Source organism: Saimiri boliviensis, chromosome 19, assembly GCF_048565385.1.
Source record: "Saimiri boliviensis isolate mSaiBol1 chromosome 19, mSaiBol1.pri, whole genome shotgun sequence".
NCBI classification, from domain to species: domain Eukaryota; kingdom Metazoa; phylum Chordata; class Mammalia; order Primates; family Cebidae; genus Saimiri; species Saimiri boliviensis.
Genome location: NC_133467.1, coordinates 28,240,303 through 28,267,550, shown reverse-complemented (window position 1 = coordinate 28,267,550; position 27,248 = coordinate 28,240,303). Strand labels below are relative to the sequence as shown.

The window sequence follows — 27,248 nt, the reverse complement described above, 5'->3', positions numbered from 1 at the left end:
CATGAGAGAAAAATACCATCTATAGCAGCAGCAGGGATCATGTGTTGATTGTCTTGTTTCCCCAAAGCCTAATATTAGAAGAGATGAAGTAAATATTTGTTAAACTAAATTGAATGCTTACATAGAGAAGATCTTTATAGTATTTCCAAAATCCAGTGACTCCATGGGTTCAATCCATTCAAAGGTCTGAATGCCCTGCCCTAAGCCATTACTGAGATTATTTTAAAATAAGCCTTTTAGGCAATACACATAATCTGGTATTGGTTAATGGAGAATATTGAGCCCCTTTCATTATGATTTATTTTGTATACTTCCAGTTTAGTTTCTATTTTTTTCTTTGAGGGAGGGGGAACATTAGGAGAGGATATTTTCTCCTTCCAAGGAAATGTGAAAATATCCTGAATATGCCATCAGGAAGGGAAGCTTTCAAAGCATGATGTATTATATATTGTTGAATTTTGGAAAATTCCTAAGTAAACCTCACCAGGTTATTTCTGCACAATTAGAAAATTTCCAGTCAGTTTCCCTAGAGTGTGTGCTACAGTGAAACCGATTGAACTTCCGGTTGTGTTTAATTCTTATATACAGCTGAAGGTGTGGGCCTATATTTGCCTTGAATCATAACTCTCTCTAAACATGAATAATGCTAATTAAGCTAAGCAGAAGAGATGAAGGCAGATCATCCTGCTTGCCTTTTCTCCTTGCTGATAAGACCACCCTAAACTGTCCAGTTCTTACTCCAGGCAGGAGTTATTTAATAAGTACTAACCATATGTTTTGGATCTAGCACACTTCAGTCCAGCCCATCTCTTGTAAGTTGCTGTACCTACCTCAGTTACATATGTCTTGGCCTCATCATAGAATGTCTATCTCTTTACTCCATGCCTCAGTCCATTTCTAAAACTTATTTCATCCTATATGCCTCTCTGTTTTTTTCTGTATTTCCTTATTCTCTGATTTTGCGTTCTCATATAGTTTAAACCTGATATGGAAATTGCTGTCATGGTTCTTACTTGGGCTTCTGGAAAATCAATAATAATTTTCTAATTTAACTTTATTCTCTCTGGTTCCTAGGATGACATTTATATCAGACAGCATGAAATTACCTTTGTGGATAATCTTAATTTGGGGTCATTCAGAGGACTGAGAAATAGCATCATGCAGTGGTTAAGAGTCGGGTCCTTAGAGCCAGATGTGTGGATTGGAATTCTTTGTTTGACTTATTCATGTTTAACCCTTCTGTGTCTCAGTTTTCACATCTATAAAATAGTATGATAATAAGACTCAATTCTAGGGATGCAATAGGAAGTACATGAAATGAAGTATGTGTCACAAATAACTATATCCAGCATGTATTAAGTAACCAATAAACATGCATTGGTACCACTATTAATGTATCACTGCTATTATTGACCATCATTATTATAACTAGACTCCTACCTTAGTACAGAAATCCACTGCCCATCTTGGATGCAGTCTTGTTGACTAGATCTTATTTCCCTGTGACTGAGATCCTGTTTTGATAAACTTCTTACTTCCAAATAAGTTCAGGTCTTTACTTTGTTTTTACTCTTTCTCTCCCTGATACCATTCGTTGTCATACGCTGGATCCCCAGTCAAGTATCCGATGCCCTGCCAACTGCCATAGACATGACTAGTTTGACATCACAAATTCTCTCTTCCCCTGGGTCCCACATTGCTTTGAGTTGGATGCCTATAGATACCCCCTGTTAAACCAACTGAATCTTTCTCATGCCAATAATTCCACAGGGGTGCCACCTGTTACTTATTGCCATTATCTTTGACAAGACTTCCTTCTAGCTTCTATAGCTGGATCTCTTCCCCCAGCATCTGCTGCACTTTACTTCTGATTACAAAGTCTGACTCACTTGAAATGATTTCATTGCACTTAAAAAGAACCTGCTTTCCCATTTTAAAAATAGGTGGCTTGACTACAGAATTTGATATTTAAGTTTGGGTGCTTATATATTAATTTAGCTCATGGACAAAATAAAGATTAAATTTTTCAAGACCTTTCCTAAAAAATATTTCAATACTTAGGTTTAGACTTTCTATTCCTCTGAAACATATGACATATTTTATCTTGTAAAATAATATTAACATTTAGCTATAGAATATTATAATTTAGAAGTCAATTCTCTAGCTTTAGTTTATTTGATCTTCATAACTATTCTTTAAAAATTTTGGTAGAACAATTGGAACCAAAGTTCTGCAAGTTTCTACAACTTGCTTAAAAATATAGAGTAAGAGCCAGAATTTGAAAGTCAGAATTAAAGTCTTCTGAATTTAGGGCAGGTTCTTTTTCACTGAAAATAATTTTTTTTGTTTTAAAAACAAAAATATTATTTTTTGTTAAAGGTAATGGACATGGAAATAAATATAAAATAAATATAAAAATTTTATTGTCATTCAGACAAAAAAAGCAAAAGAACATTTTGTGTTCATTTATAGGTTTTCACATGTGGCCTTCAGATAGGCAGTGGAGGGCTAGGGCTTCACTTTTGCAAATGGGTCCTAATTAAATCAGTCAGGTCTTTTCTTCCTCAGAAGAAGATCCACCTTTTTAGGGTCTCATGCCCTGGCAAAAATGATGATGGCTATTCTTCTGATTCATAAAAGGTCATTTCCTTCAGACAATTTGCTAATTAAAATGGCTTATTAATGAAGCCAAACACCAATGAATTTGTAGCATACACCTCCTGAGCAAGACGTTGAATGAGAATTCCCTCTGTGCCTAATGCAGTTGTTCTTAGCACCTGTGAGGAAATCACGATGATATGACATTTAGTTTTCTAAGCAAGTCACGTCATCACCAGCCCACTGTGACTGGATGCAGCACTAGTCAGAAGGTATCAGAGAAAGTTAGAAAGATGTTAAGTGTTTTGTAATATTATTGTAACAATAGGACCATCTGGAAGGTGTATACGATGATCACACAGTCTGAAAATTGAGAGTGTAGCCATTAAAAGTCACACGTAGAAAATTAGATTTGGCCAAATGATCTGAAGAAAGGTGTCTTGGTCCAGGCTGCTATAACAGAGTATATTTGACTGGATATAGAGTAAATGTGCCTTAAACAGTGCACATTTATTACTTACAGTTTTCGGCTAGGAAGTTCAAGCTCAAGGCACCAGCAGATCCAGTGTCTAGTAAAGGGCTTCTTCCTGGTTTACAGACAACTATCTTCTGAGGGTATCTTGTAGCAGGCAGAGAGAGAGAGAGAGAGAGAGAGAGAGAGAAAGCTAGAGAGTAAGCTTTCATAATTTCTTTATAAGGGCACTAATTCTATTTATGAGGGCTCCACCTTTATGACCTAATTATAATCCAAAAACCTCATCTCCTAATACCACCACATTAGAGTTGAGATTTCAAGAAGCGAGTCTGGGGAGGACACATTCAGTTTATCACAGAAGGGTATATGGGAAGAATATTAAATATACCTCCCCAAGGAGTTTGCTAGCTAGAACATTTTTTGGTTAACCTTTTAAGCACTGACTCTTATACTATGGCTACTTAGGACACATTCAACAGAAATCAAAGTAGTAGCACTAACTTTCAATTTATATTATAAAAACATATATCAAAATTACATAATTATAGAAGAGAAAATATATCAACAGCATAGTATGTATTGAATGTATATATTTTGAAAGAGAAATATAGAGTAGCAAAATAATCAGAATTGAATAGAAGGTAATCAGGGAAGGTAGGTTTCTAGAGAAACATGTTTCAGATTCGGACTGAAAATATTAGCAGAGGGCAAAGGAGAGTGATTTCCAGTTGGGGTGAATTGAATCAGGAAAAAATATATACAGTTTAACTGTGAGACACAGTGAAGAAGTTTGTTTCCTATGAAGAGCTATATTGACCAAAAAATGACAAATAGTATTGGCATATAATAATGGCATTTTAAAATGTAAGAATAATATGTATCTAAACTAAAAATCCTACCATACCGAAATTAATCTTATAGCACTATTTGGATGACATTCCTCTCCTGCCCAAAGCCTCCAGTGACTCTCATTATTAATAAGGCAGAAGAGTGGCATCATCAGAGTACATCCATAGGCAGACATCTGGCTGCATTCTGTACTTCCAGTTCACTTTCTCACTACCCAGACCCCCAACCCCCTCCCACACATGCTCTTTCTTATCATTTGCTCCAGCCAAATCAAGAACTTGCTGTTCTTTAAAATTGTCTTATACATTCATCAACCTATTTTCTTTTTAAAGCACCATTTAGAAATAATTCACACTGCACAAAGTTTACTCATCTAAAATATACAATGCAATAATAAATAATATTAAGAGATTAAGACCGTTGTTGTGAAACCATCACCATAATCTGTTTAGAACATTTTTATCAACCCAAAAATAAACTCCTATGCAATAGAAGTTACTCTCCATTCTACCCCTGTTTCTTCCTTAGACAACCACTAATGTGCTTTGAATTTCTATAGATTTGCTTACTTTGAACTTTTCATATAAACAAAGTAACAGAGTGTGGCATTTTGTGACTGGCTTCCTTCATGCAACGTAATGTTCAACGTTCATCAAAGTGCAAGCTTGTATCTGTGCTTCGTTCCTTATTATTCCTGAATAATATTTCATTATATAGATGTACTACGTGTTTTTATCCATTTATCAGTTGGTGTACATTTAGGTTGTGTCCACTTTTTGGCTATTACGAATGATAATGCTATAAACATTGGTGTACAAGCCTTTGGGTAAACATATGTTTTCAATTTTCCTGAGTTTATGTTTAGGAGAGGAAATGCTGAATCATATCATGTTTTAGCCCAAGTTCTCCAGAGAAATAGAACCAGTAAGATACACACGGATATGTGTACACACACACACACATCTCCATAACAAAATAAGAAAGAAATACTAAGGACAATTACAGTCCTCATTTCTATAACTGGTCACGCGATTATAGCTGGTATCTATAACTACCACCTTCTGCCCTCCATTCTGTGTTCTCTTTGCCTTCAGCAAGCACCTCAGCTGGCTGTGGTCATTAATCTGGTGAGTTGACTCAAACCTTCCTTCCTGAGGGATCCGGTCGATTATTAGTCCTGTGAGTATTAGATTGTAGTTTTCCACTGACCTTTATCACAGGGCATGGTAATACTAAGAGATGCCCTAAGGGATCTCCTGTATTCCAAACATACTCCTCCTTACCTCCATTGTATCCTGGCACTCCTTCTTGGTAGTCACAATTACTCATCTCACCCAACACAGTAACTCCCTTCTTATCCTGTAGATTCAGAGTCGTGAGGAGCCTTAAAAAGTGGCCAGGTGGCAATATTAACTTCCAGTTCAACGGAATAATTATTATTCCTGGTGGGAATATTCCTCCCTCTGGGGCTAAGACCTCCAGTTCAGCAGAGTATGAGGTCACCAGAACAGAAAATAAAAGGCCGTTTAGTGGATCATTAGGCATAATAGTGAGTGGCACAACTCGAGCTTCCACCCTTGATTCCTGGCCTCAAAAATCTTGGCTATGGGAGAAACAGCACCATATACTGGACACTGATTCAGAGCATATACTGTCTTCTGGAGAACCTTGCTCCAGGCCGACAAGGCATTGCGGCCTAGCTGACAATGTAACTTGATCTTCGAAAGGCCATTCCACATTTTCCTCAAGCCAGCTGCCTCTGAATGATGGAGAATATGGTGAAACCAGTTAATACCCTGAGCATGGGCCCACTGAAGCACTTTTTTGTTGTGTTTCCTGATGGAAACAATGCTGTGTGGAATACCATGACATGATGGATAAGGCACTCTGTAAGTCCACGAATGGTAGTTTTGGCAAAAGCACTGAATGCAGGGAAGGCAAATCTATGTTCATAGAAAGCATTCATTTCAGTAAGGAAAAAAAAATGCGGCGTCTTTCATGATAGAAGCATGCACATTTGGACCATTTCTTTGTGTAACTTACTTGACCCTTCAGGGCCTGCTCTGGCCTGACCCCATATAGCCATATATATCACTTTCATTTGATGATAGAATACTACTGTTCATGTCCAACTTTATGGCTTGATGGGTCAGATAACACCCAGTTCACGATGGCAGCTTAGGTTGCATGGTAACTTGGTGGCCCATTCAGTCTATACTAAAGCCCAGTAGCAGATCAAGAGCCGTTTCTCAAAAGGAGAGCAGTTATCTGTGGAGGATGGCAGGGCTTTGCTCCAAACTCCTAAGGGTGTGCCCTGTGATTCACCTATAGGGGACTGCCAAAGGTTCAAAATAGCATACCTGTCTGCCACTGACACTGGAGGCACATTTAGATTTGCTGGACCAAAGAGCCCTAGCAGCAGAGCATCTCGGACAGCAGACTAGACCTCTTGCCGAGTCTTCTCTTGGTCTGGACCTCACTCAAAAATAGCAGCATTTCAGGTCTTTCAGTAAATAGACCAGAGTATCACACCCAAATGAGAATATGTTGGCTATGAAGTCCAAAGCAGTACATTAGGCACTGCGCCTCTTTTCTGATGGTAGAAGGGGCCAGGTGCAATAACTTATCTCTTGCCTTGAAGGAATATCTTGACATGCCCATACAACTGAATGCTTAGAAATTTCACCGAGACAGAAGACACCTGATTTTTAGTCAGTTAGTTCTCGCCCTCTGACACACGAATTTCTTATGAATTAGTCAAGAGTAGCTGCCATATCTTGCTCACTATGTCCAATGAGGAGAGTATCATCAATGTGATCAATCAGTATGGTAATTTGTGGCAAGAAAAGGTAATCAAGGTACCCACAAAGTAATTTATGACACAGGGTTAGAGAGCTGATACACCCCTGAGGTAGGACAGTGAAGGTGTATTGCTAGCCTTGCCATCTGAGAGCAAACTGCAGCTGGCAGTCTTTATTAACAAGTAACTAGAAAAAAGCATTTGCCAACTCCATAGCTGCATACCAGGTATCAGTGGCTATGTTAATTTGCTCAAGGAAGGAAACCACATCTGGTACAGCAGCTGCAATTGGAGTCACAACCTGGCTAAGCTTGTAATAATCTGCTGTCATTCTCCAAGATCCATCTTTCTTCTGCACGAGCCACATAGTCAAGTTGAATGGGCATGTGATGAAAATCACCAATCTTCAATTCTCCAAGTCCTTAATAGTGGTGCTGATCTCTACAATCCATCCAGGAATGCATTATTGGTTTTGGTTTATTATTTCCTAGGTAGAGACAGTTCTAATGGCTTTCACTTGGCTTCTCGCACTGTAATAGTCCTCACTCTGTGAGTCAGAAACAATGTGAGGTTTCTGCCATCTGCTTAGTATGTCTATTCCAATTATGTGTTGTTGAAATGGGGAACTAATAAGTACACTGTGAAACAGACCTGAGCTAAAACTCCATTTATTACCTGATCTTCATAAGCCACCACTCTGTCTAGAAGGCTGTAGTGACAATGGGATGTCCTGGAATAGTATCCATTCAAAGTTGGTGTTTAGTCATCCCAAAAGCTCTCATTTTCTTTTCCTCAATGCATAGTTATCCTGGTAAAAGGTTATAGGTTTCTTTGGGAAATGCTGAGAGAAAGATAAACCATATAATTTTTAGGTAGTATAGTGTGGTTTTCTCCTTGAGCTGACTTGCCCTCCTTTTCATTCAAGGGGTTCTGGATTTGTAAACTGGTTCAACTCTAGGAACTCAACTAGCCAACACATTACACTATCAGACTATTCTGATTGCTACTTCGAGTCTGTTGTCTGTCATAGAAAACACTCACTCACCTTGTCTTTGGTGTTTAAGTGCCTCTATTTGGTCTCTGCCACCTGAGAACCAATTACTTTTATTATATTTAGGTTTGCCAATTCAGTGGCTACAATTCTCACTGTAAATACAGCCTACAACAAGTAGCTATCATGGATTTCTTCAAGGATGCCAGGGCTCCCCTCACAAATTTGTTTATTTCAGAATTTGTGAAAGGTATGTCTTCTGGACCCTCACAGTGATGTGAGGAGCTGATTTCTTTCCACTAGCTAGATGATAGGTAGGTAGGTTGGTAGATAGATAAATAGACATAGTTAGATAGGGATAGAATTGGCTCATAATCATGAAAGTTGAGCAATCTTCCATCTGCAATCGGAAAACTCAGGAAAGCTGGTAATGTAAATTCTGGACTGAGTTCAAAGTCTTGAAATCCAGTAGTACTGAAGGGTACAGGTTTCAGCACAAGAGCAAGAGAAGACTGACGTGTCAGTTTATGTAGTAGGCAGAGAGAATTCAACCTTTTTCTGTCTTTTTGTTCTATTTAGGCCCTTAGTGGGTTGAATGATATACTCACACATTGGGGAGGGCAATCTGCTTTACCCAGTCAACTAATTCAAAGCCAACCTCTTTTGAAACTACCCTCACAGGCACACTCAGAAATAATTAGGCCAGTGCATACTCTGATCCACGCAAGTTGAAAAATAAAATAACTATAACATCTGGTAACTTTATAAAGTTTTGAGGAATTGTCAAACTGCATTCCAATGTGGCTGCATCACTTTACATTGTCAACAGCAACAAATGAAAGTATCAACTTCTCTACATTCTTGCCTACACTTATTTTCTGTTTTTTGTTTGTTTTTGATAGTAGCCATCCTATTGAATGTGAAGTGGTATTTCACTGTGGTTCCGATTTGCATCTCCCTGATAGCTAAGACATTGAAAACCAACCTTTTCACATGTTTATTGGTTATTTCTATATCTTCTTTCAGACATATATATTCAAATCCTTTGCACATTTTAATTATTTAACATTTTATCATTGAGTTCTATGAGTTTTTAATACATTTTTATATCCATCAGTCCCTTATTGTATATAATTTCCATTTTTTTTTCTCTTGTTAGGGTTGTCTTTTCACTTTCTGAGGATATCCTTTGTAGCTCAAAAGTTTTAAATTTTGATGTGGTCCAATTTATCAACTTTTTTATTTTGTCACTTGTTCTTTTGATGTCCTATCTAAGAAAGCATTGCTTAATTGAAGGCCATATAGATTTACATCTATATTTTCTTCTAAGAGTTTTATAGTTTTAGCTCCTGCATTTCTGTTCCATTTTAAATAATTTTTTGTGTCTGATGTGAGTTAAAAGACAAAATTTATTCTTTTGCATGTGAATATCCAGTTGGCCTAGCAGTATTTATTAAAAAGACTACCTAATTCCTAATGAAATGCCTTGGCACCTAGGTTAAAAATCAATTGAACATAAATGTAAAAAAAATTATTTATGAACTCTCAATTCTATTTTACTGATCTATATGTCTTTTCATATGCCAGTATCACACTTTCTTGTCTACTGCAGCTGTGTATATATAGAAAGTTCTGAAATTAGGACACGTGAGTGCTTCAACTTTGTTGCTTTTTAAGATCATTTTGGCCAATCTGAGTCCTGGGTCTTTTATATTTCCACAAGAATTTTTAGCATCAGCTTGTCATTCTCTGCCAAAAAAAAAAAAAAAAAAAAAAAAAAAAAAGCCACGTGATGTTTTGACAAAGATTTCATTAAATCTTAGATTAATTTGGGGAATATTGCAATCTTAATACCATATCAATATAAACTACTTTTACAATTAAGTCTGATTTAATATATTTCATAAAGTTTCATAGTTTTTATTGTATAGTCTGGCATTTCTTATGTTAAATTATTATTAATTTTATTCCTTTTGATGCTATTATAAATTGAATTTTTTCTTAATTTTCTCCCTTAGAAATCCATATGTCCAAGGCATTAATGAGTCTTGAACATAGACCAAAAGCCAAGTTGGGATAAACAAGATATTGTCTTGTCTCTGGCTGGTTTGAGATGAACATTAGCAACCAGATGCCACTCCACCCAGATAAGGGACACATTTTTCATTCTATTTTTGGATTGTTCATTACTCATGTTTAGAGATATAATTTAATTTTTTGTATTCATCTTGAATCCTAATACATTGCTGAACTCATTTCCTAATGCTAATAGTTTTATTCTTGGAATTCTTAGATTTTTCCACATACAAGATCATGTCATATTTGAATATTGATAGTTTAACTTTTTCCTTTCTGACTGGCTTTTTTTCTTGTCTGAAAATCCTTATATTATTTCTAAATATAAAGGAAATGCACCCACCAATTACTTATTGATGTAAGCTGTGGTTTTCATACATGCCCATTATCAGATTAGGAAAATTCCCTTCTATTCCTAATTTGTTGATTTGTTTTAATTGTGAACGTATGTTAGATTTAATGAGCAAAATATTTTTTCTTATGTCTTTAAAAATAATAGAGTTGTTCTGTTCTTCTATTAAAACAATATATTACATTGACTTTTTTACATGTAAATTAACCTTGATTTTCTGTATTAAGTACTACTTTATTGTTGGGTATAAACTCTTTATATATTGCTAGATCATTTTTTCTTATCTAGTCTGTTAAAAATTTTTGCATCTATTTTAGAATGAATATGAATTTGTAGATTTATTTTCTTGTGACATTTTGCCTGTTTTCTGTATTAAGGTAATAATGCTGATATAAAATTTGAAAGTTTTCTCTCCTTATTTTTTTGGAAGAGGTTGTAAAACTTGATTTAACTTCTTTTTTGAATATTTGCTAGAATTCAAAGCAAAGTCACCTTGGCCTGGGTATTGCTTTGCTGAAAGTTATAAAGTTATTAATTAAGTATTTTTGCCCTTTGCAACCTTATTCAGATTTTCTCTTTCTTCTTGAGTCAGTTTAAGTAGTTTGTGTCTTTAAAGGAATTATTTACCTAAGTGATCTAATTTACTTGTATTTGCATATAGTTCTTCATAGTTTCATTTTTTAATCCATACGTATGTAAGGCCAACAGTGATGTCTCCTCTTTTATTCCTGATTTTGTCAATTTCAGTCTTCACCCTTGATTAATCTTGTTAAAATTTGTCAATTTTTTTGACTTTGTCAAGAAAACATCTTTTAGTTTTATGGGTTTTCTCTGATGCTTTGCTCTTCTCTATTTCATTTATTTCCACTCTAACCTACATTATTTTCTTTCTTTTGCTTGCTTTGGGTTTAGTTTTCTCTACTTTTCCCTATGTCTTAAGGTAGAAGATTAAGTTATTAACTTAAGCTTTTTTTCTCTTTTAACATAGGCATTTGCAGCAATAAATTTCCCTCTGAGCACTGCTTTAGTTGAATCTTAAAAGATTTAGTATGCTACCTTATCACTTTCATTCTTCAGAGAGTGCTGATTTCCCTTATGATTTCTTATTTGAACCAGTTTTATTTGTGAATTCCCCAATTTCTTTCTGTTGCTGATTTTAATTTTATTGTGGTTGGAGAGAATACTTACGTATGATTTCAATACATTTAAATATATTAAGGCTTGCTTTATGACCTTGCCTATGTTGTGTCTTGGAGAATGTTCAAATGTGTACTTGAGAAGGATATATATTCTGCTGTTGTTGAGTGGCATACTCTATAGATGTTTGTTAAATTTAGTTTTATAGGATTACTCAATTCTTCCATTTACTTGTTGAATCTTTACTGAGCTATTATATCCATTATTGAAAAGGAGTATTCATCTCCAACCATTACTGTGAGGTTCCATCCCACACACACACAAATAAAAAAGGCTATGTTCACCACCTTTGATAAACTCACAATAGAATTTAGATGCTAGGTTTGAGATAACTGTCATTGAATGTATTCGGTTCCATAAGACATCATAAGAGTGTGAACAGAGAAGAATGTATTCATTTATAAGGTCTTTATTTAAAACAATAAATTATTTCTAAACCACACTACTCTCTTCAGCTTTCTTTGTTCTTTCCTTTGCAAGCTTTGTATCAGACCTCTTTAGAATAATTTACAATTATTGATTACAACTCTTTCTTCAATTCACTCTTCAATCTAAGGCAATCTGACTTCTACCTTCATCACTCCACTGATGTTACATTTGACAAATTCATTAATGATCTAATATTTATATATCAAAAAGACACTCTTTCATTGTTATCTTTTTCTTATCTTTTATAGTGCCAATGACTACCTCCCTCTTGAAGTGTTATCTTTCCCTGGATTCTATGGCACTACTTGTGGTACCACTTCTGCCCTTCTAGATGTTTCTTATTCTCCTTATTGTTTCTTCTTTTCTGTCTCCTTTAAAGGGTGATGCTCTTCAAAATTCTTATTTGCTAAGCTCAACACTCTCTTGTGTTCCACTGCCATCAACCAAGCAAACCTTTTATTTGTTACTCATCTCACTTCCTTGACTTCTAGATGCATACGAAAAATCTTCTTGGCAGTCTTGTAGACTTTAGTCATTTCCTTAAAACACTGTATATAAGGAGTGATTGTAAAGCCACATACTCTGGCAACAGGACTCTTCTCTACTTCTCCTGCAAATACCCAAGATAATTTGAACCTCACTTCAAATTTGAAGATAATTTGAATATAATCAAATTATATTCCCACTCTATGCTTGTGATCCTGGTGATTCTTCTTTTGTTGACTGACACACACTATTTTCGACTCCTGCTTCCATCATGATGTCTGCTAATGCCCACTTAATCAAATAGTCCACCAATATTCTGGCCTCTCTTTTTTTAAAAAATCTTATTTCCATTGACCAAGTTCTTTACCCATCTTACTGACCCAATTCTATGTCATGGCCAATTGTACTTTCTCTGAAATCTCAATTTCAAGTCGTTTGGTCTCTTGCTCTCTCTGTCTTTTTCTCTCTCCGACCTCCTCTGCTTGTAGCTTTCTCTAATAACTCCAGTCCATTAATTTCTCCCTAATTTAAAGACTACCTATCCTTTTGCCATCTTTCACTATCCATCTCTCCTTTATGCACATTCTATGATACAATATTATAATCATGTACTTGCAAACATTATCGATTTCTTTATCTTCAACTCCCTAATACTGTCAACAAAATTCCAAATCTGGGTAAATCCAACTATGTATTTACTTTTCACTTGCACTCAAGCAACAAAATATTGCTCCTCCCCTCTTTTCACAAATCCCCCAAAACTCTTCCTCACCTCTTATCTTCAATCAATATTTTTCTTCATAGTTCTCAGAGAAGATAATAGGAATAAGAAGAAAACAGCCTCATCTAATCACCATCATATTTACCAATATACTTGTATCTACTTACATCCTTCTTACTTGGTCTGCTTTCTTATCCCTTTAAAGTCAACCATTCTCTACACAAAAATCAATTAAAAGTCCCACCACGTTACTGCCTAGCTAAAATCTTTCATTATCTTTTCATCTGTCAGAAAAAAATTAAAACTCTGCAAAGCCTACAAGTTTCTACATGTTGAGGTCCCTGATTAATTGTGTGGGTCTCATGACCTACCACTCTTTTAATGCACCTGCTCACTACCTTTAATCAGACAGATCTCTGCATCACTAGTTCTTCTGCCGTGGATGCTGTGTTCCCAGATCTTTACAAGGCAATTTCCTTCTCATCACTGCTGAATGTCCCATAAAACAACTTCTTAGAGAAGACTTCTTTGATTATATAATTTTTATGTTCTCTATCACATATTGTTCTTTTCTTATAAGTCTTCTTAGCACTTCGCACTATGACACCAATATCTTACTACCATATAATTGGCATATTAATGTATTTGACAGTTTGTTTCCTTTTGATTTCTCAACCTGAATATGAGTTACATATATCAAAATCGTTGTCCTGCTTACTTTTCACTATGTCTCATGCCTAGAAAGACACTACCCAGGGCTGGTACTCAGTAAATCTTTTTTCTATGGTCTGTTTTGTTTCTGATGTTTTTCTTCCTCAAATGATTATCTTAATATCACATCACTTGCCTATGTCAGAAATCTTAGCTTATACCTTAGCTTCTCTCACTCACTGGCCATACCCAAAAGCCAATTGTGTTAAATTTTCTTCCAAATTCTACCTCAAATTTATCTGCCTCTCTGCATCTCCATTGCTGCGACTATAGCTTAATTCACCAGCATCTCACCACTGGATTTCAGTAACAGCTCCTCATGTTTCTACTTCCAGCTATCCCATTTCCTATTTTTTTTTTTTTGAGACAGAGTCTCACTCTGTCACCCAGTGCCAGGCTGGAGTGCAATGGCGTGATATCGGCTCACTGCAACCTCCACCTCCCAGGTTCAAGCAATTCTCCTGCCTCAGCCTCCCAAGTAGCTTGGATTACAGGCGCACGCCACCACACCCAGCTAATTTTTTGTATTTTTTTTTTTTTTTCAGTAGAGACAGGGTTTCTACTTGACCTCACAATCCACCTGCCTCAGCCTCCCAAAGTGTTGAGATTGCAGGCATGAGCCACTACGCCTGACCAGCTATCCCATTTCTAATCCAGGCTCCATAAAGAATATGAATTCTTTATCAAATGAACCATTTTTTTCTATTGCAAAATATTTACATAATTCTCTGTTACCCTCCTGATGAAGAAAATACCTTTAACATGCCCGGCAAAATCCTTCGTCATTTGCTCTTTCCTTTTCTTACTAGCATTGTCTCCTCCACCTCCTTGGTGTCACTCGCACGTGACAATTCATGTCACGTACCTGGCATTCAGTAAATGGGTATTTAATGACTAAATTAAGCTATGCATTCAAAAACAGCACAAATAACAGTTAATAGTGTTAAGATCCTTGATAGTAAATGATATACCTTTTTGATATTATGCCTAGCCAGTTGATACAAATAATTTGCTCTTTAATAAATCATTCTGGATTATGATAAAACATGCAAAAAAAGTCCATGAAAGCTTGATAACTCTGTTAAACCCATTATCCTTATGTTGTTCATCTCTTGAGCCATTTTAATTTCTATGACACAGAAGTCTTTTTTTTTTTCCTTCATTTTCCAAGAACAATTGACTCTGCCTGCCTGGCCTGACGAAGGCTCCTGGGCATCATTGCTCTGGCAGGTGGTTTTCATTTGCTGTCTAGAGATGCTGGCACTCCTGCAAATACAGTTCCCATCTCACTCCCAGCCAGGTCCCCAACACTGCCTGCATCTGATACAATGGCTTGTCACCTCCTGGAATATGTAGTTCGAACAGTAACACGGCCCTCTTTTTCTTCAGCAACCATTAGAAAAAAGGATTTCTTGGACTATTACATTGCAAAATATATTTTACATTTCAATTAAATACAGTAGTTTAAAAATATTTCTTCTGAAATAAAATATATTGTCCATTTAACCTCTGACAAAGAAGCTGAATTGGAGTGGGACTTCATTGTAAAGCCTGGCAGCTGCTGCCCAGGTTCAGTTTCCTAAGCAACCTGGAAACTTAATTAGACCCAAACAACAAGGATGAGTATTTAGAGAAATAAGATTTAGATCATCAAGGATCTAAGAACTGAGATTACTGAGGGAAAGAAATGTTAAAATGAGGTAAAGCAATTTGATGATTAGATAAAGTAGCTACAGAGCTTTTAAAATGATATTTTTAAAGAACTTTAGTATTTTAAATCATTATTAGCCTTCCGGTTTTCAGTGGCAGATGAGGCTACAAGTGTTTAAACAATCAGCTTGAAGTGCACTGCTTGAGACAGTGCTTGTACCTATTAGCTGCTTTAAGTTAAAGAGGTATTCCTTTAAGGAATGATCCTTGAATTAGACATTGGAAAACGGGCAGAATTTGAATAGGCAGGTTTACGTACAATAATGATCACAATGAGTCTGTTGATTTCACTGAAATTCCACACTTATTGTTGTCACTTTTGCTGTTATATCTTCTTATGTCTCCTCCTGCACTATTCCACGTCCCCACAACCCTTGCGAACACTGGTTCCAGGCAAGGTTAAGAAGTTGTGAAGAATCTATGTGCTCCTATAATTGTTGTTAATTTTTCTAATGCAGTCTCAAACTATTGCTTTCATTACACTGAAGTCTTAAAAGGCTTGTAGAGATCAGATTTCAGTACAAATTTCTAATTAATTTACCAATCCTACTATTAGCATCTATACAGATATTCAAAGAGATTCTGTAACACATCCCATTAAAGAACTTTTCCCAATTTGTGCAGTAGTCTATTTTGGTATTGAAAAATTCTAATTTAAAGTCTTCCTAATATGAAACCAAAATCTGCCCCTCTGTGTATTCTTTTTCCATCCCAGTTGTACCCTTGAGTCAAAACGAAACCATTTCTCTTTTACTGAGCTTTTAATATTTGAAGTCAATGATGTTTCTCATTTGTGCTCTCTTCCCAGACTAATGACAAAATCTCTACTTCTTCCAATCAATTTTCAAGTTCTAAAAAATAAAACATTTTGAAATCAGACGTGCATTTCCGCCATCATCAGGTTTAAGTACCTTCATGTCATAATTTGTTATTCTTCTCTCAATTTGCTTCCCAATATTGACTAAAGCTGCTGCTTACTATTTTTTTACTTGACATGATCCTAACATGAGAAACTCTACACTCTTGATTGTCATTTTAATCAATTTACTTAACTGTTCTAAATAATAATAATAATAATAATAATAATAATAATAACAATAAATGTGGTAGATGACTTCTTAGGCTTAACCAACCTGGAGAGCACCCAAGCACTTTCCACTGGTGTTGCACAGCTACACTCACGCACACTTTTCTGAGCAGATTCCAGTCCCTGCAATAGCAGATATATACTATCCACACCTAATTTGCTAACTGCAGAAAACAGAAGGGAATGTATTGTTAAGTAAAATGTTGGCTTGTATAATCTGTCTGACCAGAATAATTTGCTCTTAGTCTCAATGTATAACTTGCCAATTACCACATCATATATTTTCCATTTTCGAGTTTTCATTTCTGGAATTTATTTCCCGTTTTCTTCTGTGGCAATTCATCTTTAGTTTCTCAATGGCAATTCCTAGAGTCAGACACTTGTTACAGTCACACATTTGCTCCGGAAATGCCTTCCGACACTTTGTTTGCTGTCTCTGTTCTTCCATTTCTCCCCTCATCCTCTCATCTTTCAGTTCCTTTGCTCTGTCTAGAGCACACTAAAAACAGTTCATCTCAAAATTGTTTTAAAAAAATCAGAAGCAGGTTATAAGTTTATTGAGGCATGTTGCCATGAGTCAATAAAGCTCCACTGAGGTGACAAACATAATGATCTCTAAATATAATTATTACTAAGTGATAGTAATGTCTTCTCTGTGTATATTATCAAATAAGAGAGCCTTGATTTAAGCCTATCAAGGGCTCAAGCATCCAAGTTCTCTGAGCTTTGAACTGTCAGAATTTAAGATTGGACAATACATTAGAGATTATTTGTTACAAGCCCACATTAGCTACTTTCAGAAAACAGGATGGATCCAAATGAATCCATAGCTCAATGTATTCAATTTAGCAACTTTTTTTTTTTTTTTTTTTTTTTTTACCAAAACAACATTGCCTTGCTGATGCAAAACAATTACAGAATGTCCAACTATTTCCATCTTTCTGTCAGCCTATCTCTCTTTCCAGTTCTCTCTCATTTCCATTTCCAGTGAATCTGGCATGTATGATTAAAAGAATGGGCTCTGGGTTCAAATCTTGTCTCCATCATTTGTTAACCTCAGGAATGTCAATGCATTTCTTCAAGCTTCAGTTTTCTAATTTATAAAGTAGAGATAATATCCAAATTATAGAGGTGTGGTGGACTATTAAACAAGATAAATTATAATAATTTATGCACAGTATCTATCAGATAAATGTTCCTCAAATGTTATTTTTATCATTAATATAAATAATGGATACTTACTACTGAAAATGTGTAAGGGCTGGAAAAAATAGGTAACCTATTAAATAGCTAGTAATCACTCGTTTAAAGATAACCAATGCTAATATGCATATATGTATGTACATAGAAAGTATCACATGTACTATTTTCAAACATAGTTGTGTGTTATAATTTTACATAACTGATTTCACAGAATAGAATGAAACTGATTTGCTAAACATAAATTTGTTTCAAGTAGTTTTGTTAGTTCCTAATATTATCTTCATCATGAGGAATTTAAAAATGAATCAGGGAAATTTAAAATTGATGATTTTCTTAACAGCTTCAGGCTGAATATTGAGCACAGGAAATAATAAAGTGAGTAATAAACATTTACTTTTAAATTGTACTTCTTTTAAAGATTTTCAAGCCTTTTATAATTACAACGTCTCATTAACCTTTTAAAGAAACCAGTGTTATGGTGTGATACATCTTTAGTGTAGTGTAAAGTTAGACTAATCCAAAAAGAACCACTGATATCCTGTGTATCTACCCAGAAAACCATACTACATAAGGCAGTGATGAGTTCTGAGAGGTTGTGTTGTTTAAAATCTCTTAGACCCTTCCCTGACCACATCATGTATTTGGTTCCTTAGATGCCAACCTTGTTTTGAAAATCTTTGGCCTACTCATTTGCTCATGCATTTATTTACTTATTCAATGTTTGCTGAGTATCTACTATACACTCAATATTATGCTAAAGGGACTAGAGCTAAAAAAAGTAAAAAGAAAAGCACACTGTGATAAGAAGCTATAATTCAGCCAAGGTGATGAAGAGAAAGTTTTAGTGCACTGTGATAAGCACAATGAAAGGAAGCATAAGACCCCATAGCAACATGCAGATAGAGATCCATGTTCCACATGGAAGTTGTCAAAGAAGGGTCCATGAAGGACATGAAAGAAGCTCCATGAAGCAGTGTTGTTGCTGAGCTGCCCTGGGCTCTGCCCAGCTGCTGTGTGAACTTCCTTGCGGTTTTGTTTATAGAGGCATAGTTAGAACTGCCTTAGCTATGGCAGTCTGCTGCAGTAATGGTGGACTGTCTGTGTAATGGGGGACTGCCTGGGTAATAGACTGCCTCCCTAACGGCGGACTACCTCAGTAGTGATGGATTGCCTTAGTAATGGTGGATGCCCTTCCCTCCACAGAGCTGGGTGGTCCCAGTTCCAGTTGTGCTTCATCTGAAACTCTCAATCCAGAATGTTTCAGATTGCTGGTCTTTTTGGGGGTGGGACTCACCAAGCCCGATCACCTGGCTCCCTGTTTCAGCCCCCTTTTTTTTTTCAGTTGAATGGGTGACTCTGTCTCTCAGGCATTCCAGGCGCCAGTTGAGACAGCTGCCCAGATTTGTGTGAGCTTTTGTGCAGAGACCCGCTGTGCCCGCTGAAACAGCCATGCTGGAGACTTGTGGCGCTTTTCTGCCTGGGGATCTCCTGGTCTGTGGGCAGTAAAATCTCATTTGGAAATGCAGTGATCACTCACCCTCTGTGTTCTCACTGGGAACTGCACTCCAGAGCCGTTTTATTCAGCCATCTTCCATAAATTTGTTTTAGAAGTTAACATTAGCATCTGTAAATAGTAGATATTCAATAAAAGTTAGTTCTTTTGTTACTAATGTTATGTTTCTTTCTCACTTTATTTTGTGTCCATAAATATTATTTGTTCTCTACCTGTCAAGTAATGTTCTTTTATGAAAATATTTTATAACCTTGGAGCTAATCCTATCAATAGATATGATGCAAATTTAATATCTGTGAAAAGGATTGTGTTTATTTGAGGGTAGCAGAAGACTTGTAAACACCCAGGAATATTGACAGGAAAGTAGAAAGTAAGTCTAGCATGTCACTCAATCCAGATGTTCCATTGGGAGCTGTGTAGTCATCTGTCACTTTCCTTAGCCATAATTTGCTCCTAATTTCAGAGACAATGTTATTCAGAGTTATGTTTTTACAGGTATCTTTCTCTTAAACATCCCTTAAGTCACTTGCATTTTGAGAGTAATGCATCTACTATAATAAAACTAAAATGCTAATGGATAAGAAAAAACTGAATTGAGAAAACTATCAAACATTTCAGAACAACATGCTACATGGTATTCAAAAATAGAAGAAACTTATACATGACTGTATGGAAAGTAATTGTTTGATATTCAATTTGATCTCCCATCTTTGCAAATGGCTGTTCCAAGTTCTGTTCCAAAATGGTGTCAGGGTTTTCACTGCTGTCATCAATTGCCATCAGCACTGCCTTTAACTGATATAATCACTGATTGTAACAATTAGTCCCCATTAGTAGAGAATAAAATTAGAGTCTTAGTCATATAGAATTGCCCATTATGTCCATAGAATATACAAAGTTCATCACTTATGATTAACATTACCAGAGAGAATTCAAAAGAAATTATGAAAGACCTGTCACTTTATAATGCTGCCAGATGTGAACATCAGAGATGATGTACCAACTGTCAAAACTCAATGTTCTGCTATGGAACACCCAGATTTTTAGAGTTTTGGATATGAAAGTATGAAGAATTAGAAAAACAATGTGTTTAGTGGACAGGAACTTTAAGGGGACCAATAGCAGAAAAAAAAATACAGAATGCATTTAATATAGTTAGGTCCCTTTATAAATTTATTTGTCCTTTTATTGGTTTTAATTTATAAGCCAAAAGAAGTGCCAAACCAATTGTGAAAAAGATCAAAGTAAACATAGTTTTTAACCCCTGACACTTTAATTATAAAATAAATTGGCCAGTTGTACCATTCTTGTGATAATAATTGTTAACACTCCACTCCAAATGAACACATTTTAAATAGGAGGCTGAGAAGTTAGGACAAAATATGTGATGTCTGGAGCTTCAGCCTCCATCTTAGGCCATACAGTGACCTTGAGGCTATAATCTGCTCGGATGGCAGAGCAGAAAGATAGAAGGAGCCCGAGTCTTCATCAACTATGGACTTAGTCTGTTTATCAAATTCAAATTATATGACTAACCACTGGGAATGTTAAGATAATAAGAGAAAAAATTTCCACCATATAGACATCATTAGCTATGGAATATCATTTATGTTTAATGGGGTGATATCAACTCAATATATATTTCATTTTTATGAGCTATTTGTTATAAAAATTATAAGCTTTGATATATAGTATAAAGATTTCCATCCTTTCCCTAGAAGTACCTACTTTTAAGTTACATGCCTATCTTTTCTGACATTTTCTATGCACATAAAAGCATTTATACACTTTATTTCTTTATTTAATAGCAATTAATGCAATTAAAGTGTAATTAATACATATTTAATTACACATAACAATTGTACTTATTTATGGGGTATAGTGTGACATTTTGATACACATATACAATGTGTGACAAGGGAATCAGGAGAATTAGCACATCCATCACCCAAAATATTTATCATTTATTTGTGTTGGTAACATTCAAAATCTGCTCTTCTGGCTACTTGAAAAAATACAATAAATGACTGTTTAACATAGTCACTTGACAATGCCATAGAATACTATAACATTCCTCCTATCTAGCTGTCATTTTGTATTCATTAACCAATCTCTTCCTGTCTCCCACCTCTCTATACCCTTCCCACCCTCTAGTAACCACTTTCTAATTTCCATGAGGTCAAGTTTTTTAACTTGCACACAGGATTGAGATCATGCAGCATTTGTCTTTCTGTGCCTGGCTTCTTTTACTTAACATAGTCTTCTCCAGTACCATCCATATTGCTGCATATTGCAAGATTTCAGTCTTTTTTTATGTCTGAATAATATTCCACTGTGTACATAGATCACACTTTTTACCCATTCATCTGTTGATGAACACTGAATTCCATATCTTGGCTATTGTGAGCAGTGCTACAATAAAAAATAGGAGTGCTGATATCTTTTCAATATATTGATTTCCTTTCTTTTGGATATATAACCAATAGTGGGATTTCTGGGATATACAGCAGTTATATTTTTAGCTTTCTGTGGAATATCCACACTGTTTTCCACAATAACTCTACTAACCTACATTCCCACTGCCACAGTATAAATGCTCCCTTTTCTCTGCATCTTCACCAGCATTTGTAATGTTTTTGTCTTTTTGACAATAGCCATGCTAACTGGGATGAGATGAGAGCTCACTGTAATTTTGATTTGCATTTTCCTGATGAGCAGTGATACTGAGCATTTTTTCATATACTTGTTGGCCATTTTTATGTTTCCTTTTGAGAAATGTCTACTCTGAAACAAAGTTATTTGTTTCTTTACTGTTAAGTTGTTTGAGTCTTTTGTATGTTCTGTAGTACATTAATTTCTTATTGAATTATCTTTATTTTCAGTAAATGTTATATTGTACTATTTCCTGCCACTTACCCTTCTCACCACTTCCATATCCTATTTTACATCACTAGTATTGATATTCTTTCATGTATCATGGCATATGTTATATTTAATTTTACAAACATATGAATTTAAACCATAATCTACTGATGAACATAAAAGTTTATGAAACATAATACATGAAAGAATATCAATAAATGACATTTTGCCATTAAATTACATTTTTTCATTATACCAGACAGTGATGCATTAAATATTCTTATATGTTTATCTGGTTGTAGATGTTTAGAATATGGTTCTAGAAATAGGATTGCTAGGTTACACTGTCAAATGTTGAAGTTTTTCTATATTTATATCTATATCTACATCTTATCTATTCAAATTGCCTTCCAAAATATTTCCTCTTATTAACATTCCCAACACTGCATAATGGAGCATTCCCAAACTTTAAAATCCTCACCATGGATATAAAGGTCCACGAATGAATATTTAGATTGTTTCCACTTTAAGGCTATTATGAATAATGTTGTGTACAAATTTTTGTGTGGACATATGTTTTAGGAATCGGTGGATGTTATATATTGATCCTGTATCCTACCACCTTGATGAGCTCATTAATTAAACTCTAATGGGTTGTTTCTCTGAGGAATTCTTATGCTTATCCATATACAAGATCATGCCATCTGTGAATAAAGATAAGAGATTTTTTGGTCTCCTTTTTTACTTATGCCCTATAAGTTACAGTTCAATATTGGGTAGAAGTTTCAAAACAGACATCCTTGGTGGTCCTTGCCTTAGTTCAGGTTGCTATGACAGAATACCACAGACTGGATGGCTCAAACAGTAAACATTTACTTTCCGCAATTCTGAGAGCTTGAAAGTCCAAGGTCAGGGTGTCAGCAGATTTGATATCTGCTGATGGCCTTCTTTCTGTTTTGCAGACAGCCATCCTCTCATAGCTTAATAGAGTGGAGAGGGAGCAGAGAGAAAGCCAGCTCTCTCCCACTTAGTCTTATAAGGACACCGATCTAATTGTGAGGGCCCATCTCCAAATACCATTACATTGGGCATTGGGGTTTTAATATATAAATTTTGGCATCGAAAAACATTCATTTCATAGCACTTCTTATTTAAGTGGGAAAGCATTCTATCATTCTCCATTAATTCTATTAGTTGTGGGGATTTGGTAGATGCCCCTTTTTGGGTTGAGAACATTTCCTACCATTTCTATTTTGTTGAGTGTGTTTAGCATGAAAGTGCATTGGATTTTGACAAAAGCATCTATTAAGATGACTGTGTGAGGATTGATTTTTATTTGATTAATAGGAATATATTCTCACATTAATTTTTAGATGTTAAAACAATCTCACATTTCTGGGATACATTCCACTTGGTGACGGTGTACATTCCAACACATTTTATGTGTTGGCCAGTTTCATTTTGTCAATACTTTGTTAAGGATTGTGTTTATCTATTTGCAAAGGATAATAATATATAGTATTCTTTTAAAGCAACCTCTTTCTCTGCTTTTGTTATCTGGGAAAATGAATTAAAAAGTGTTCCACCTTCTTATAATTTTTGGTAGAGTTTGTAAACAGTTAATATTAATTCATCTTCAAATTTTTTGTTAGAAATCATGATTAAAGTCACGTTAGCTGAGGCTATTCTTTGCTGGAGGTTTTAAATTATTAATTTAAGCTCTTTACTTGTTGATGTCTGATAAAATAATCAATTTTTTCTTGAGTCAATCCTGGTGGTTTGTATCTTTCTAAGAAATGGTACATTACCTCTGTGTTATCTAATTGGTTGGCATACCATTGTTCATAATAATCTCTCATCCTTTTTTACTTCTGTAAATGAGGACTGTGCTCATTTGTATGCTTCACATGTTTGAAATTCTGAGACTGTAACCCTTTTTGCTTCTTTCTTTATAACAACACTAAATCAATGCTGCTAATTATACAGATTTTATTGAAGAATTGTGGTGAACTGTAGGCAATTAGAGTTCAGGCATAAAATAACTTCAATTTGAATTTCAGATAGACTTCCTATAAATTCTATGAATCAGAATATCGGAGTTTAAAAACTGGTTTTATCCCTTCTTTGCTGAGGAGTTTTAAATAATAATAATGGTGAGCACTCTTCTTGTGTCCTTGTTCTCCATGTGACTGCTTCTATTATGCCGCCATTAAATACGGTGTTACATTTCTATTTGAAACCTTATCAAGTTTTTTTCCATTTCTTTGTGGTCTAATTCTTCCGTTTTGATGTTAATAGTTTTCTTTCTTGGTTCTTGAATCTTGGAGTTCAGTAACTTCTCATACTCTGTTAACTCATCCTTTTCATGTACAGTTTCAGTTCTTTCTTCAGTCTAAGAAAGCCAGTTATGCAAATACTGCATCTCCATTTTCTCTCCCCTCTAACATAATTTTGCACTTTTTGCTCTTATCTATTTTGCTTTAAATTATTATACCAAGTCATTTTTTATGACTTCTATTCTTTTAAGCAACATCTAATTCTGAATACTTCCAATGTGCTTTTTTATTTTCATAACTAAATATATACCTATATGTATGTATATGTGTGTATACATATGCATATATATATTCACACACACACACACACACACATATATATATATATATATATATATATATATATATATACATATATTCATATACATGTTTTCCCTTTTCTTTCTCTTTCTTTCTTTTTCTCGGCCAAACTATTTTTAACAACTTCCATGGCCATATTTTTCTACTTGAGTGCCTACATTTCTTCTTTGCATGAGATAATATGCTCTATAATTTATTTTCATACAAGAAATGCACGTTTCCTACGGAATTCTTCTCATAAATTGTGTTGTCACCTTTCTATTGTTTCAAATAATTACTATGCCTAGAACTAACATTGGATACTTTCACATATTAATTCTCTTTAAAAAGGAAAATTCTATTTAAGCCCATCAATAGAAATGAGTTGGGAAATAAAATGAACTGGGAAGTTCATCTCTTCAATTTAAGTAAAATCTTTTTAAAAAAATCCCTTATATATTTGAATCTTGGTGAACTACCCTTCCAAGCTTGCCAAGTTTACTTCTTGTGATGAACAATCTATCCTGGTAAAATGACTTCATGATATACTCAGAATGTTTTTGTTTATCAGTTTATGTTTATCTCTGTTCAGCTGACTTTTGCCAACAACTGCAGAGTTATTTACTGTGCTCTCTTTATAAATATTTTACCATTACTTTTTTGGTTCGTCTGTTTTTGCTACCTATGTATACACCTCTTTCTCATCATCGTGCCAAGGAAACTATCATTATTTGCATCTTCCAAGACTTTCTAACTCATGAAGAAAACTGCACTGGGACTGCGTAGTATGAGTTGGTTGACAGCATGCCTTCATTTTAGTCTTCATCTTATTCGGCAGATATGTTTGCTTTTTGTAGAAAATACATTTTTCTTTTTTTTTTTTTTTGATGTTTTTCATGGAGTAAGTTTCAGGAAATGGTATGGAATAAACATTTTGCTCCATTGTTATTTACCACCAGGCTTAAAAATAGGACATTTTTCTTTGCAGGGGACACGGATAAAGCTGGAAACCATCACCCTCAGTAAACTAACACAGGGACAGAAAACCAAACACTGCATGCTCTCACTTATAAGTAGGAGTTGAACGATGAGAATACATGGACACAGGGAGGGGAACATCACACACAGGGGCCTGTGGGTTGGGGGGGTAAGGGTAAGGAGAACATTAAGACAAATACCTAATGGATGCAGGGCTTAAAACCTATATGATTTGTTGACAGGTGCAGAAAACCACCACGGCACATTTATACCTATGTAGCAAACCTGCATGTTCGGCAACGTATCCCAGAACTTAAAGTAAATTTTTTTTTTTTTTAAAAATAGGACATTTTAATACAGTGTTACTCAGAAATAAAATCATTCTTCTATTACCTAGATTGTCAAGCAAATATTGAGAAATATTTGGATATACTGTATTACAATAACAAATTTTTAGTCTTGAGTTTTCTATAAGAGAAGAAATATTGCAAAGGATAAACCTTAGTTGAAAGGATCTTTCTTTTCCCCTGCTGTTGAAAACATAATGGTTGAGGGCTATAATATATTCATTCTATAACATGGCTATGATGAGAAGTTTAAGGTAATTATAACACACATGGATGTCAGCTTGTCTTCAACATCCGGGTTTCAGCTTTATCAAAAAGCAAACCCAGATATTTTCTGAGAAAAAAATTTGCCTTGTAATTTGACAAATCAATCATTGTGTGGGCTAATAAATATTCCAGGCTCGATTTGTGATAAATCTTCTTCATTTCTTGACTTTTGTGAGGTTTGACCACCACTAAATCTCACTAGGTTTCTTCTGGGGGAAGTTAAGCCTTCCTTCCTCAGCACCTTCTGCTCTTTTGTCAGCGAGTCCTCTTCATTCAGTATTCATCCATGACATTGTTTAGGAAGGGTCAGCAGTCCAAGACTTTATCTGTTTGACCCAAGCAAGAGAGTTGTCAGATCAGAGAAAACAGCCGCAGCCCCTTGCCACTGCTCTGGTCTTAAGTTTATAGTGCAGGCTTCTCTTCGCAAAGGATCATCAACATCAACATGTTGTTTCCAGGGTCATAAATTTGCAATGTGATGAGACATAACCAGATGTTGCCAAACGTGAATTGACTCATAAAGCAGCCTCTCTCCTGCTTTGTCTTTCTTCCCAACTCAGAGAAGCTGGTGGTCCATATAGTTCTTCATATCCAGCTGGGGGGCTTGGTGGTCCAGAATGAAGTCAATCATTTTTAGGACCAATTATATTTTTCAAGCTGAAAACTGGTGTGGTCATTATCACCTACTCCACAGATATTTTCTGTGACTTGAACTCCTGTGTGGAATTTACTGCCATTCTTGGACATACTTTTGTTTTATCTTGTAGTTGTTGCAATGGTGGCTGTTGTTATGCTGTTGTTCTTTGTATACAGTGATGGGAGAAAATGACATGTCAATCTACTCTTGTTGCTTCCATCCAACATCTATGGCTTGATTTTACATGATTCCAATGTTTTCAAGTGTGTTAGGACTTGTTTTAATGCCCTCAGATACAGTAAATTTCAGTAAATGCTCCAGAGTGTAGTTCTAGATACAGCGAA

General features: G+C 35.3%; 2 long non-coding RNA genes and 1 other non-coding gene across 6 annotated transcripts in view; all 3 read right to left on the bottom strand.

Annotated features, from left to right (window-relative positions):
* The window catches only part of LOC141582265 (uncharacterized), a 329,329-nt gene extending 329,101 nt beyond the window's left edge, over window positions 1–228 (bottom strand). For all 4 annotated transcript variants that reach the window (XR_012515088.1, XR_012515087.1, XR_012515089.1 and 1 more), the window contains exon 1: window positions 122–228. This is a non-coding gene — a long non-coding RNA (uncharacterized LOC141582265). The remainder of the gene's footprint in view (window positions 1–121) is intronic.
* A 2,726-nt stretch (window positions 229–2,954) lies between these two features.
* LOC141582255 (uncharacterized) overlaps window positions 2,955–27,248 on the bottom strand; it is a 154,302-nt gene continuing 130,008 nt past the window's right edge. Inside the window, exons 7-8 of the long non-coding RNA XR_012515071.1 lie at window positions 19,223–19,309; window positions 2,955–3,217 (exon numbers count right to left, since the gene is read on the bottom strand). This is a non-coding gene — a long non-coding RNA (uncharacterized LOC141582255). The remainder of the gene's footprint in view (window positions 3,218–19,222; window positions 19,310–27,248) is intronic.
* On the bottom strand, window positions 9,736–9,870 carry LOC120360254 (small nucleolar RNA SNORA48). Its single transcript, XR_005576827.1, has one exon. It is a non-coding gene; the product is annotated as a small nucleolar RNA SNORA48 (small nucleolar RNA).